Source organism: Oncorhynchus clarkii, chromosome 23 (genome assembly GCF_045791955.1).
Source record: "Oncorhynchus clarkii lewisi isolate Uvic-CL-2024 chromosome 23, UVic_Ocla_1.0, whole genome shotgun sequence".
Classification (NCBI taxonomy): Eukaryota; Metazoa; Chordata; class Actinopteri; order Salmoniformes; family Salmonidae; genus Oncorhynchus; species Oncorhynchus clarkii.
The window spans coordinates 35422121-35432859 of NC_092169.1; the positions used below are offsets into that span (position 1 = coordinate 35422121).

The 10739-nt window shown below is 45.5% G+C and overlaps 1 protein-coding gene across 2 annotated transcripts in view; it reads right to left on the reverse strand.

The window, feature by feature from the left end:
- The window catches only part of LOC139381901 (mono-ADP ribosylhydrolase 2), a 1192255-nt gene that overhangs the window by 979361 nt on the left and 202155 nt on the right, over window positions 1-10739 (reverse strand). The gene's annotated exons all lie outside the window — the stretch shown is intronic.

Here is a 10739-nt window from a genome sequence, read left to right on the forward strand (position 1 = left end):
GTGCCTTAGACCACTGTGATACAGCCTGGATTCAAACCACGGTGTCTGTAGTGATGCCTCTAGCACTGAGATGCAGTGCCTTAGACCGCTGTGATACAGCCTGGATTCAAACCACGGTGTCTGTAGTGATGCCTCTAGTACTGAGATGCAGTGCCTTAGACCGCTGTGATACAGCCTGGATTCAAACCAGGGTGTCTGTAGTGATGCCTCTAGCACTGAGATGCAGTGCCTTAGACCACTGTGATACAGCCTGGATTCAAACCACGGTGTCTGTAGTGACGTCTCTAGCACTGAGATGCAGTGCCTTAGACCGCTGTGATACAGCCTGGATTCAAACCACGGTGTCTGTAGTGATGCCTCTAGCACTGAGATGCAGTGCCTTAGACCGCTGTGATACAGCCTGGATTCAAACCATGGTGTCTGTAGTGATGCCTCTAGCACTGAGATGCAGTGCCTTAGACCGCTGTGATACAGCCTGGATTCAAACCACGGTGTCTGTAGTGATGCCTCTAGTAATGAGACGCAGTGCCTTAGACAGCTGTGATACAGCCTGGATTCAAACCATGGTGTCTGTAGTGATGCCTCTAGCACTGAGATGCAGTGCCTTAGACCGCTGTGATACAGCCTGGATTCAAACCACGGTGTCTATAGTGATGCCTCTAGCACTGAGATGCAGTGCCTTAGACCGCTGTGATACAGCCTGGATTCAAACCACGGTGTATGTAGTGATGCCTCTAGTACTGAGATGCAGTGCCTTAGACAGCTATGATACAGCCTGGATTCAAACCACGGTGTCTGTAGTGATGCCTCTAGCACTGAGATGCAGTGCCTTAGACAGCTGTGATACAGCCTGGATTCAAACCACGGTGTCTGTAGTGATGCCTCTAGCACTGAGATGCAGTGCTTTAGACCGCTGTGATACAGCCACAATTCAAACCACGGTGTCTGTAATGACGTCTCTAGCACTGTTATGCAGTGCCTTAGACCACTGTGATACAGCCTGGATTCAAACCACGGTGTCTGTAGTGATGCCTCTAGCACTGTTATGCAGTGTCTTAGACCGCTGTGATACAGCCTGGATTCAAACCACGGTGTCTGTAGTGACGTCTCTAGCACTGAGATGCAGTGCCTTAGACAGCTGTGATACAGCCTGGATTCAAACCACGGTGTCTGTAGTGATGCCTCTAGCACTGTTATGCAGTGCCTTAGACCGCTGTGATACAGCCTGGATTCAAACCACGGTGTCTGTAGTGATGCCTCTAGCACTGTTATGCAGTGCCTTAGACTGCTGCGCCACTCGGGAGCCCTTCAAAGTAGAAGTAGCATATTGAATCCATTGTAGAGATAAATGCTACCACACAACTAAATGTGGAGTGAAAAGATGCTAAGTCAGCTAATTAGGAGATTTAGTACAGGGAGAGACATTAAACCAATTACAATAGATAGAGATAGGTGGTTGAATGAGCAACATCAGTCAGAACATTGGACTGTGAAGGCATTGTAGAAGGCCATTGTATGCTAATCCCATCTTTTAACTCTGTTGTTGAGTGTGTGTGTGTGTGTGTGTGTGTGTGTGTGTGTGTGTGTGTGTGTGTGTGTGTGTGTGTGTGTGTGTGTGTGTGTGTGCGTGCGTGCGTGCGTGCGTGCGTGCGTGCGTGCGTGCGTGCGTGAGTGTATTGGCCTGAGGGCTGGAGGAGAAGAGGATTTTATCTAATCAGATTACAAGTCATTGTTTCGTTGGGTCATTAACCCTTGGGGGGCCTGGGGGGTTAACCCTGAGTTGACAAGTTGGCCCATTACTAGCCCCCTCTTCTCTCCATACCCCCTCCCTTACACCCCTCTACCTCTCAACTAGTGAAGGAAAGATCCATCTCCAGAAGACAATGTGTGTGCTTGCTCAGCAGTCTAAAATAATTTTTCAATGATAGTGGAAGAAGGTTTAGGGTTAGGTTAATGTAGAACTCAAGCTGAATAGAACCTGAAATGAGTTAAATAAGTTAAGATATAAGATGTGATTGCTTGAGTCGGTGCCTTTTCTCCTCTCCTACCCCCCTCGCTGTAGCCAACACAAGAGGACGACCAAGAAAAACAACCAAGGATAAACAGAAAAGAAGAAGAAGAAGAAGTAGAGAAAAAAAACAACCAAGGATAAACAGAGGAAGAGAAAAGGAAAACAGACAATGATAAACAAAGAAAAAGAAGAAGAGAAAAGAAAAACAACCAATGATAAACAGAGAAGAAGAAGAAGAAGAAGAAAACAACCAACGATAAACAGAGAAGAAGAGAAAAGGAAAACAACCAACGATAAACAGAGAAGAAGAGAAAAGGAAAACAACCAACGATAAACAGAGAAGAAGAGAAAAGGAAAACAACCAACGATATACAGAGAAGAAGAGAAAAGGAAAACAACCAACGATAAACAGAGAAGAAGAGAAAAGGAAAACAACCAACGATAAACAGAGAAGAAGAGAAAAGGAAAACAACCAACGATAAACAGAGAAGAAGAGAAAAGGAAAACAACCAACGATAAACAGAGAAGAAGAGAAAAGGAAAACAACCAACGATAAACAGAGAAGAAGAGAAAAGGAAAACAACCAACGATAAACAGAGAAGAAGAGAAAAGGAAAATAACCAATGATAAACAGAGAAGAAGAGAAAAGGAAAACAACCAACGATAAAAAGAGAAGAAGAGAAAAGGAAAATAACCAACGATAAACAGAGAAGAAGAGAAAAGGAAAACAACCAACGATAAACAGAGAAGAAGAGAAAAGGAAAACAACCAACGATAAACAGAGAAGAAGAGAAAAGAAAAACAACCAACGATAAACAGAGAAGAAGAGAAAAGGAAAACAACCAACGATAAACAGAGAAGAAGAGAAAAGGAAAACAACCAACGATAAACAGAGAAGAAGAGAAAAGAAAAACAACCAAGAGGAGCTGACCATCCGTACTCTGTCCCACGCACGCACGCACGCGCGCACGCACGCGCGCACGCACGCACACACACACACACACACACACACACACACACACACACACACACACACACACACACACACACACACAGCTGACTGGGAACCAATAGGTAGCCATGACCAGCGGGATGTCGACCATCTTCTTTATCCTTTACTTGTTGTTGTTAGCTCTTCCCTTTTCTCTCCTCCTTGTTGCTGTCTTCTAACATAATGGGCCTGATATGGGAGATCCTGTCTATCCACAGTAAGGTGTCCCATGACACTAGTCGGCTTCTCCATTGTGTGTCAGAACGATTGTGTGTGTGTTTGTCTCCATTGATATTTGTGAGAACGCCGACAAGCTGTTTTTAGGACAAAACTCCATTGGGGGTGACCATATTGGGCAATACGCTGACACCCACATTTCTATCTATGTACACACACACACACACCCACAACACCACACCATTATATTACACAGGGCCAAGTCATTCACTGTCACAATCACCGTCTCCTCCGGGAAAACACCACACCGGAGGTACTCACCTCGCTCAGAAACCACATGCGCACAAATACACACGTTTGTGAATATTTCTAAGAACTACCTATCCGATATATATACTTGAAACATGCAAAAAATAAATACTCTCCCATTCATTGAAATTATATTGTCAATTAAATGTATTTTATAAAGCACTTTATGCACCGTAGTTGCCACAAAGTGATTTACAGATACCCAGCCTAAAACCCCAAAGAGTAAGCAATGCTGAGGCAGAAGCACAGTGTCTAGGAAAAACTCCATAGAAGGCAGAGGCACAGTGTCTAGGAAAAACTCCATAGAAGGCAGAGGCACAGTGTCTAGGAAAAACTCCATAGAAGGCAGAGGCACAGTGTCTAGGAAAAACTCCATAGAAGGCAGAAGTGCGGCAGGTAGCCTAGCGGTTAGCGTGTTGGGCCAGTAACCTGAAGGTCGCTGGTTCGAATACCTGAGCCAACAAGGTGAAAATCTGTTGATGTGCCATACATTTCTCCAGGGGCGTCGTACTACTATGGCTGACCCTCTAAAACAATATATTTCACTGCGCCTACCTGGTGTATGTGACAATAAAAGAAACCTAGAGAGGAACCAGGCTCCAAGGGGTGGCCGTACACATACACACCCTCTCAACCACACACACACCTATGTCTGGCCTTGTATGAACGTCTCTCTCTGAGTTCTGAAGAAGAAGACAAAGTCGATGATAAGAGATTGAAGCTGACACCAGATATGGTGACTCCCCCGGTAGGCATCAGTCAGTCAGTGATGTCATTACTACCTGTCCATCTCTAACTACCTACCTTGTCACTGTTTCCTTTGATATCCTATACCTCCATCTGCTCCTCATCTGCTGTCTGATGGTGATACAGAACTGACTCGACTGGACACACACAGACCTGCCTGGACTAAACTTCTTACCAGATCTGGGTTGAAATACTATGAAATCATTTCAAATAGTTTAGGCACAATGGAATCAATCAAAAATGTACTTTCCTGTTGTTTCCCTCACTCTGATCGGTTTGGAACGGGTCTAGTTGTCCTCAGGTCCGTTCAGAACGGGTCTAGTTGTCCTCAGGTCCGTTCAGAACGGGTCTAGTTGTCATCAGGTCCGTTCAAAAGGGGTCTAGTTGTCCTCAGGTCCGTTCAGAACGGGTCTAGTTGTCATCAGGTCCGTTCAAAAGGGGTCTAGTTGTCCTCAGGTCCGTTCAGAACGGGTCTAGTTGTCCTCAGGTCCGTTCAAAAGGGGTCTAGTTGTCCTCAGGTCCGTTCAGAACGGGTCTAGTTGTCCTCAGGTCCGTTCAAAAGGGGTCTAATTGTCCTCAGGTCCGTTCAGAACGGGTCTAGTTGTCCTCAGGTCCGTTCAAAAGGGGTCTAGTTGTCCTCAGGTCCGTTCAAAAGGGGTCTAATTGTCCTCAGGTCCGTTCAGAACGGGTCTAGTTGTCCTCAGGTCCGTTCAGAACGGGTCTAGTTGTCATCAGGTCCGTTCAAAAGGGGTCTAATTGTCCTCAGGTCCGTTCAGAATGGGACTAGTTGTCATCAGGTCCATTCAAGAGGGGTCTAATTGTCCTCAGGTCCGTTCAGAACGGGTCTAGTTGTCCTCAGGTCCGTTCAAAAGGGGTCTAGTTGTCCTCAGGTCCGTTCAGAACGGGTCTAATTGTCCTCAGGTCCCTTCAGAACGGGTCTAGTTGTCCTCAGGTTTGTTCAGAACGGGTCTAGTTGTCCTCAGGTCCATTCGGAACGGGACTAGTTGTCCTCAGGTCCGTTCAAAAGGGGTCTAGTTGTCCTCAGGTCCGTTCAGAACGGGTCTAGTTGTCTTCAGCTCCGTTCGGAACGGATCTCTATATTATTATTGTTAATTATTGCATTCCGGGTGCGGATGGGAAAGCCCCAGGTCTATTTCGAAATGGGTCCCACTTTTTGTACCTATGAAGGCCTCTAGTAAGAAGAGGAAGTTTTGTTGGAGCGAAACCTCTTAAGCCCCAACCATCTGCTGCCAGAACAGAACCCACAGACAAAGCAGCATGGACCACTTCATGTTTCTGTTTCATTTGTTTCTCTCCTTCTCTCAAGAGCTTCTAGACTCTTTACACGGGAGGAAATCGATGATGGAAAAACTACTTCTAGTGCTGCTTGGAATTCCCACTAAGGAAGAGGATGGTCTCTCCTTGTGTGGTGGCTGTTGAGATTTTTAACGTTAATCATACTGGGCCAGGTGTCGCTGCTCACATCTCCCAGGGGTATAGGGGTGAAGGGTCGGGAGAGGATTTCTCAAGAGTGAGAGGAGGTCAGTGCTGAACATCCTGGTGTGATCCTGGGTGCCAGACCAGAGCAGCCCCCTAGCTCCTGTGTCTGACCTGACCCCCAAAACCAGCCCTGCCCAATCTGTGTGTGTGTGTGTGTGTGTGTGTGTGTGTGTGTGTGTGTGTGTGTGTGTGTGTGTGTGTGTGTGTGTGTGTGTGTGTGTGTGTGTGTGTGTGTGTGTGTGTGTGTGTGTGTCTGGGCCTGTCCCATCCTTCTGTCAGCGTGTGCTGATTGAGCCACTCTCAGACAGACAAAGAGCCTCCCCTGAAGGACCCAGAGGATCAGTGGTGTCCGGTTACTGTTATCTCAACACCAGGGGGAAGTCTGCTGTCCTCAGTACACACACAGCTGCCTTGCCCTGTCCATCTCTTGTTTGGGCAAGGGGTAGGGGCTCCCCTGTCTTTCCCAAGGATGCAATTGACTTCTTTATCTGTTCATCACAACCATCTCAGTGTGTTTTGACAACAGACACATCTTTGAAGGGCCCTCATGACCCTCTTCCACCCCAGTTAGAGGAGAGGGGGACAGCATAGCTAAGTTTATTAAACCACTTGATTCTGCTAAGTACGGTCTGGAGTGGGTTTTTACTGGGTCGACGACAGAACAACAGGTTTAGTGTGGAGGACATAATGTCACTATGGAGGCAGGTCTCTCCTCTCCTGACCGTCTCTTCTCATTATATCTTTCTCTCTTTAATGTTACCAACAAGCCATCAGACTGTAGTGTCATGTGCTTCTCTATGTAGTAGTGTTACCAAACCAGCTATCAGACAATTGATTAGATGTAGTCAGCTGTTGTGACTGCTAGATACAGCAGCATGAGGCTGGCCTGCCATACTGTCCCACTTACCATAAAAGCCTTTTATTGGTACAGTATATCGAGTGAAGCCTGGTCCCAGATCTGTGACAATGGGAGTTGGCAATACAGAACAAACAGATCGGGGACAAGGACAGTTTTGAGAGAGCGCGAGAGAGAGCGGGAAAGAGAGAGAGAGAGAGAGAGAGAGAGGGAAAGAGAGAGAGAGAGAGAGAGAGAGAGAGAGAGAGAGAGAGGGAAAAAGAGAGAGAGAGAGAGAGAGAGAGAGAGAGAGAAGAGACGGTCAGGAGAGGAGAGACCTGCCTCCATAGTAACATTATGTCCTCCAGACCTCCACACTAAACCTGTTGTTCTGTCGTCGACCCAGTCAAAACCCACTTCAGACCGTACTTAGCAGAATCAAGTGGTTTAATAAACCTAGCTATGCTGCTGAGATCGTTGTGTAAAATACAAAGGGCTGAAAATGGCTCTGGGGTGTTGGATGAGACGACAGAGTGATTTAGTTTTCTCTGTCCTCTGTGTCTTTCTTCTTTACTTCGACTGGAATACATTATGAGACAGTAGCGTTGGGTTCCCGGCTTTCCGGAGGTTTTGAACCTGTGCCAAATGAACGGGAACAAGGGTAAAAGCCTGCTGCCAAAAACTGTCTTTGTTTTTCATTTACCTTGTGCTTCATTTGCATATTCATTCACTGTGGAGTGATCAACAGTTATTCCCGTACTGCTGGCCTCTCATCCTCACCTGTCCGAATGCAGAGCGAGAGAGAGACGTTCATGGCCAGATGTAGGTGTATGGTTGAGATGGTGTCCTTCATAGAGGGCCAGGGCCAGACATAGGTGTATTGTTGAGATGGTGTCCTTCACAGAGGGCCAGGGCCAGACATAGGTGTATTGTTGAGATGGTGTCCTTCACAGAGGGCCAGACATAGGTGTGTGGTTGAGATGGTGTCCTTCACAGAGGGCCAGGGCCCGACATAGGTGTGTGGTTGAGATGGTGTCTTTCACAGAGGGCCAGGGCCAGACATAGGTGTTTGGTTGAGATGGTGTCTTTCACAGAGGGCCAGGGCCAGACATAGGTGTATGGTTGAGATGGTGTCCTTCACAGAGGGCCAGACATAGGTGTATGGTTGAGATGGTGTCCTTCACAGAGGGCCAGACATAGGTGTATGGTTGAGATGGTGTCCTTCACAGAGGGCCAGGGCCAGACATAGGTGTATGGTTGAGATGGTGTCCTTCACAGAGGGCCAGGGCCAGACATAGGTGTATGGTTGAGATGGTGTCCTTCACAGAGGGCCAGGGCCAGACATAGGTGTGTGTAGGTGGTTGAGGGGGCTTGTATACATGTGTGAATGTACAGGATGTTTCTATTTGAATGGGAGAGTATTTCTTATTTGCACGCAGCGAGAAGTAAAAGCCAGAACAAGTTGTTCCAAGGACTCCCATGTATCAGTTAGCTAGTTCTGAGAAAACTCAGAGGTGTGTGTGTGTGTGCGTGCGTGCGTGTGCGTGTGTGTGTGTGTACTGTATACAGCAAGCTCCAAAAGTATTGGGACAGTGAGATTGTTGTTTTGGCTCTGTACTCCAGCACTTTGGATTTAAAAGTATACAATGAATATGAGGTTAAAGTGCAGACTGTGTCATTACTCCCCTTCCTGTTCGGGTGGCGCTCGGCGGTCGTCGTCACCGGCCTACTAGCTGCCACTGATCCCTTTTCCCCTTTCTGTTTATTGGTTTCACCTGTTTTGTGTGTAGGCTGATTAGTCGGGCTATGTTAACCAGTAGGCCCGTCTGCTCTTTGTGCGGGATTGTTTTGTGTTGCTACTGTGCACGTTCGATGTTGACGTGCTTCGTTTGTGGGTTTTTCTCCGGACTGTTTGAGTCCCAGTGTTTTGTGTTTCGTGGGGTGGCTTATGTTCACCGTGTGTGCAATTAAAAGCACTACCCTGAACTCTCTGCTTCCTGCGCCTGACTTTGCACCCACTACGCCCAGAGTGTTACAGACTGGCAGATGTCATTTGAGCGTATTGTCATTCATATCGGGGGAACCATTTAGAAATGACAGCACTTTTTGTACATAGTCCCCCCCATTTCAGGGCACCAAATGTATTGGGACAAAGTCACTCATATGTGTTAAAGTGGTCAAAAGTTTAGTATTTGGCCACATATTACGAGCATGAAATGGCTTCATCAAGCTTGTGAATCTACAAACTTGTTGGATGCATTTCCAGTTTGTTTTGGTTGTTTCAGATTATTTTGTGCCAAATAGAAATGAATGGTAAATAATGCATTGTGTCATTTTGGAGTCACTTTTATTGTAAATAAGAAAATAATATGTTTCTAAACACTTCTACATTAATGTGGATGCTACCATGATTACGAATAATCCTGAATTAACTGTGAATAATAATGAGTGAGAAAGTAACAGATGCACAAATATCATACCCCCAAGGCATGCTTACCTTTTTTAAAGAAATTAGCAAACATTTCTAAAAAAATGTTTTTGCTTTAACATTATGGGGTATTGTGTGTAGATTGCTGAAGATAAAACACAATTGAATCAATTTTAGAATAAGGCTGTAAACTAACAAAATGTTGAAAAGGTCAAGGGGTCTGAATACTTTATGAAGTACATGGTACATGGTCCTGGATCCTCTCTTCGGCAGAACACACACACACAAACAGGGCCTGGGTCAACCCTGCAGAAGAACCTCTACTAACAGGCTGACTCACTACTGCTGTGTGGTACCAGAGTCCACACCCTCAGTTTGAATTCATTAAGACCTGAAACACAACTCGAAACAGAGTGGAAGCAGAGACAGAAGCAGAACAGACAAACTCACAGAGACTCAGGTGTGTGTGGCAGAGGCACAAAACACAGTGTGCTAAATATATGCATCAAATGAGCACACACACACACACACACACCTTTCATCTACACGTGCAGCTTTCACACAACACTTGTTTGACCGAAACACACTCCTCTCTTTCTAGTTTTTGCCCATTGCTTTAATACTTTGTACTGATACACACCACATAAAAAACATACACTACCGTTGAAAAGTTTGGGGTGTAGACATTGTTAATGTTGTAAATGACTATTGTAGCTGGAAACGGGTGATTTTTTTATGGGATATCAACATAGGCGTACAGAGGCCCATTATCAGCAACCATCACTCCTATGTTCCAATGGCACGTTGTGTTAGCTAATCCAAGTTTATCATTTTAAAAGGCTAATTGATCATTAGAAAAGCCTTTTGCAATTATGTTAGCGCAGCTGAAAACTGTTGTTGTGATTAAAGAAGCAATAAAACTGGCCTTCTTGAGACTAGTTGAGTATCTGGAGCATCAGCATTTGTGGGTTCGATTACAGGCTCAAAATGGCCAGAAACAAAGACCTTCCTTCTGAAACTAGTCAGTCTATTCTTGTTCTGAGAAATGAAGGGTATTCCATGTGAGAAATTGCCAAGAAACTGAAGATTTCGTACAACGCTGTGTACGACTTCATTCACAGAACAGCGCAAACTGGCTCTAACCAGAATAGAAAGAGGAGGGGAGGCCATGGTGAACAATTGAGCAAGAGGACAAGTACATTACAGTGTCTAGTTTGAGAAACAGACGTCTCACAAGTCCTCAACTGGCAGCTTCATTAAATAGTACCCGCAAAACACCAGTCTCAACGTCAACAGGGAAGAGGCAAAGAAAAAGCCATATTTCAGACTGGCCAATAAAAATAAAATATTAAGATGGGCAAAGGAGCACAGACACTGGACGTGGGAACTCTGCCTAGAAGGCCAGCATCCCGGAGTCACCTCTTCACTGTTGACGTTGACACTGGTGTTTTACGGGTACTATTGAGCTAACACAACGTGCCATTGGAACACAGGAGTGATGGTTGCTGATAATGGGCCTCTGTACTCCATAAAAAATATCCTGTTTCCAGCTACAATAGACATTGTTAATGTATTTCTGATCAATTTGATGTTATTTTAATGGACAATTTGTTTTATTTTCTTTCTTAAACAAGGACATTTCTAAATGACCCCAAACTTTTCAAAGGTAGTGTATGTATCCCATATTTGACAGTGATAAGAATCATCTCCTTCTCTCTCTCCCTCTTTCAATTTCAATTCA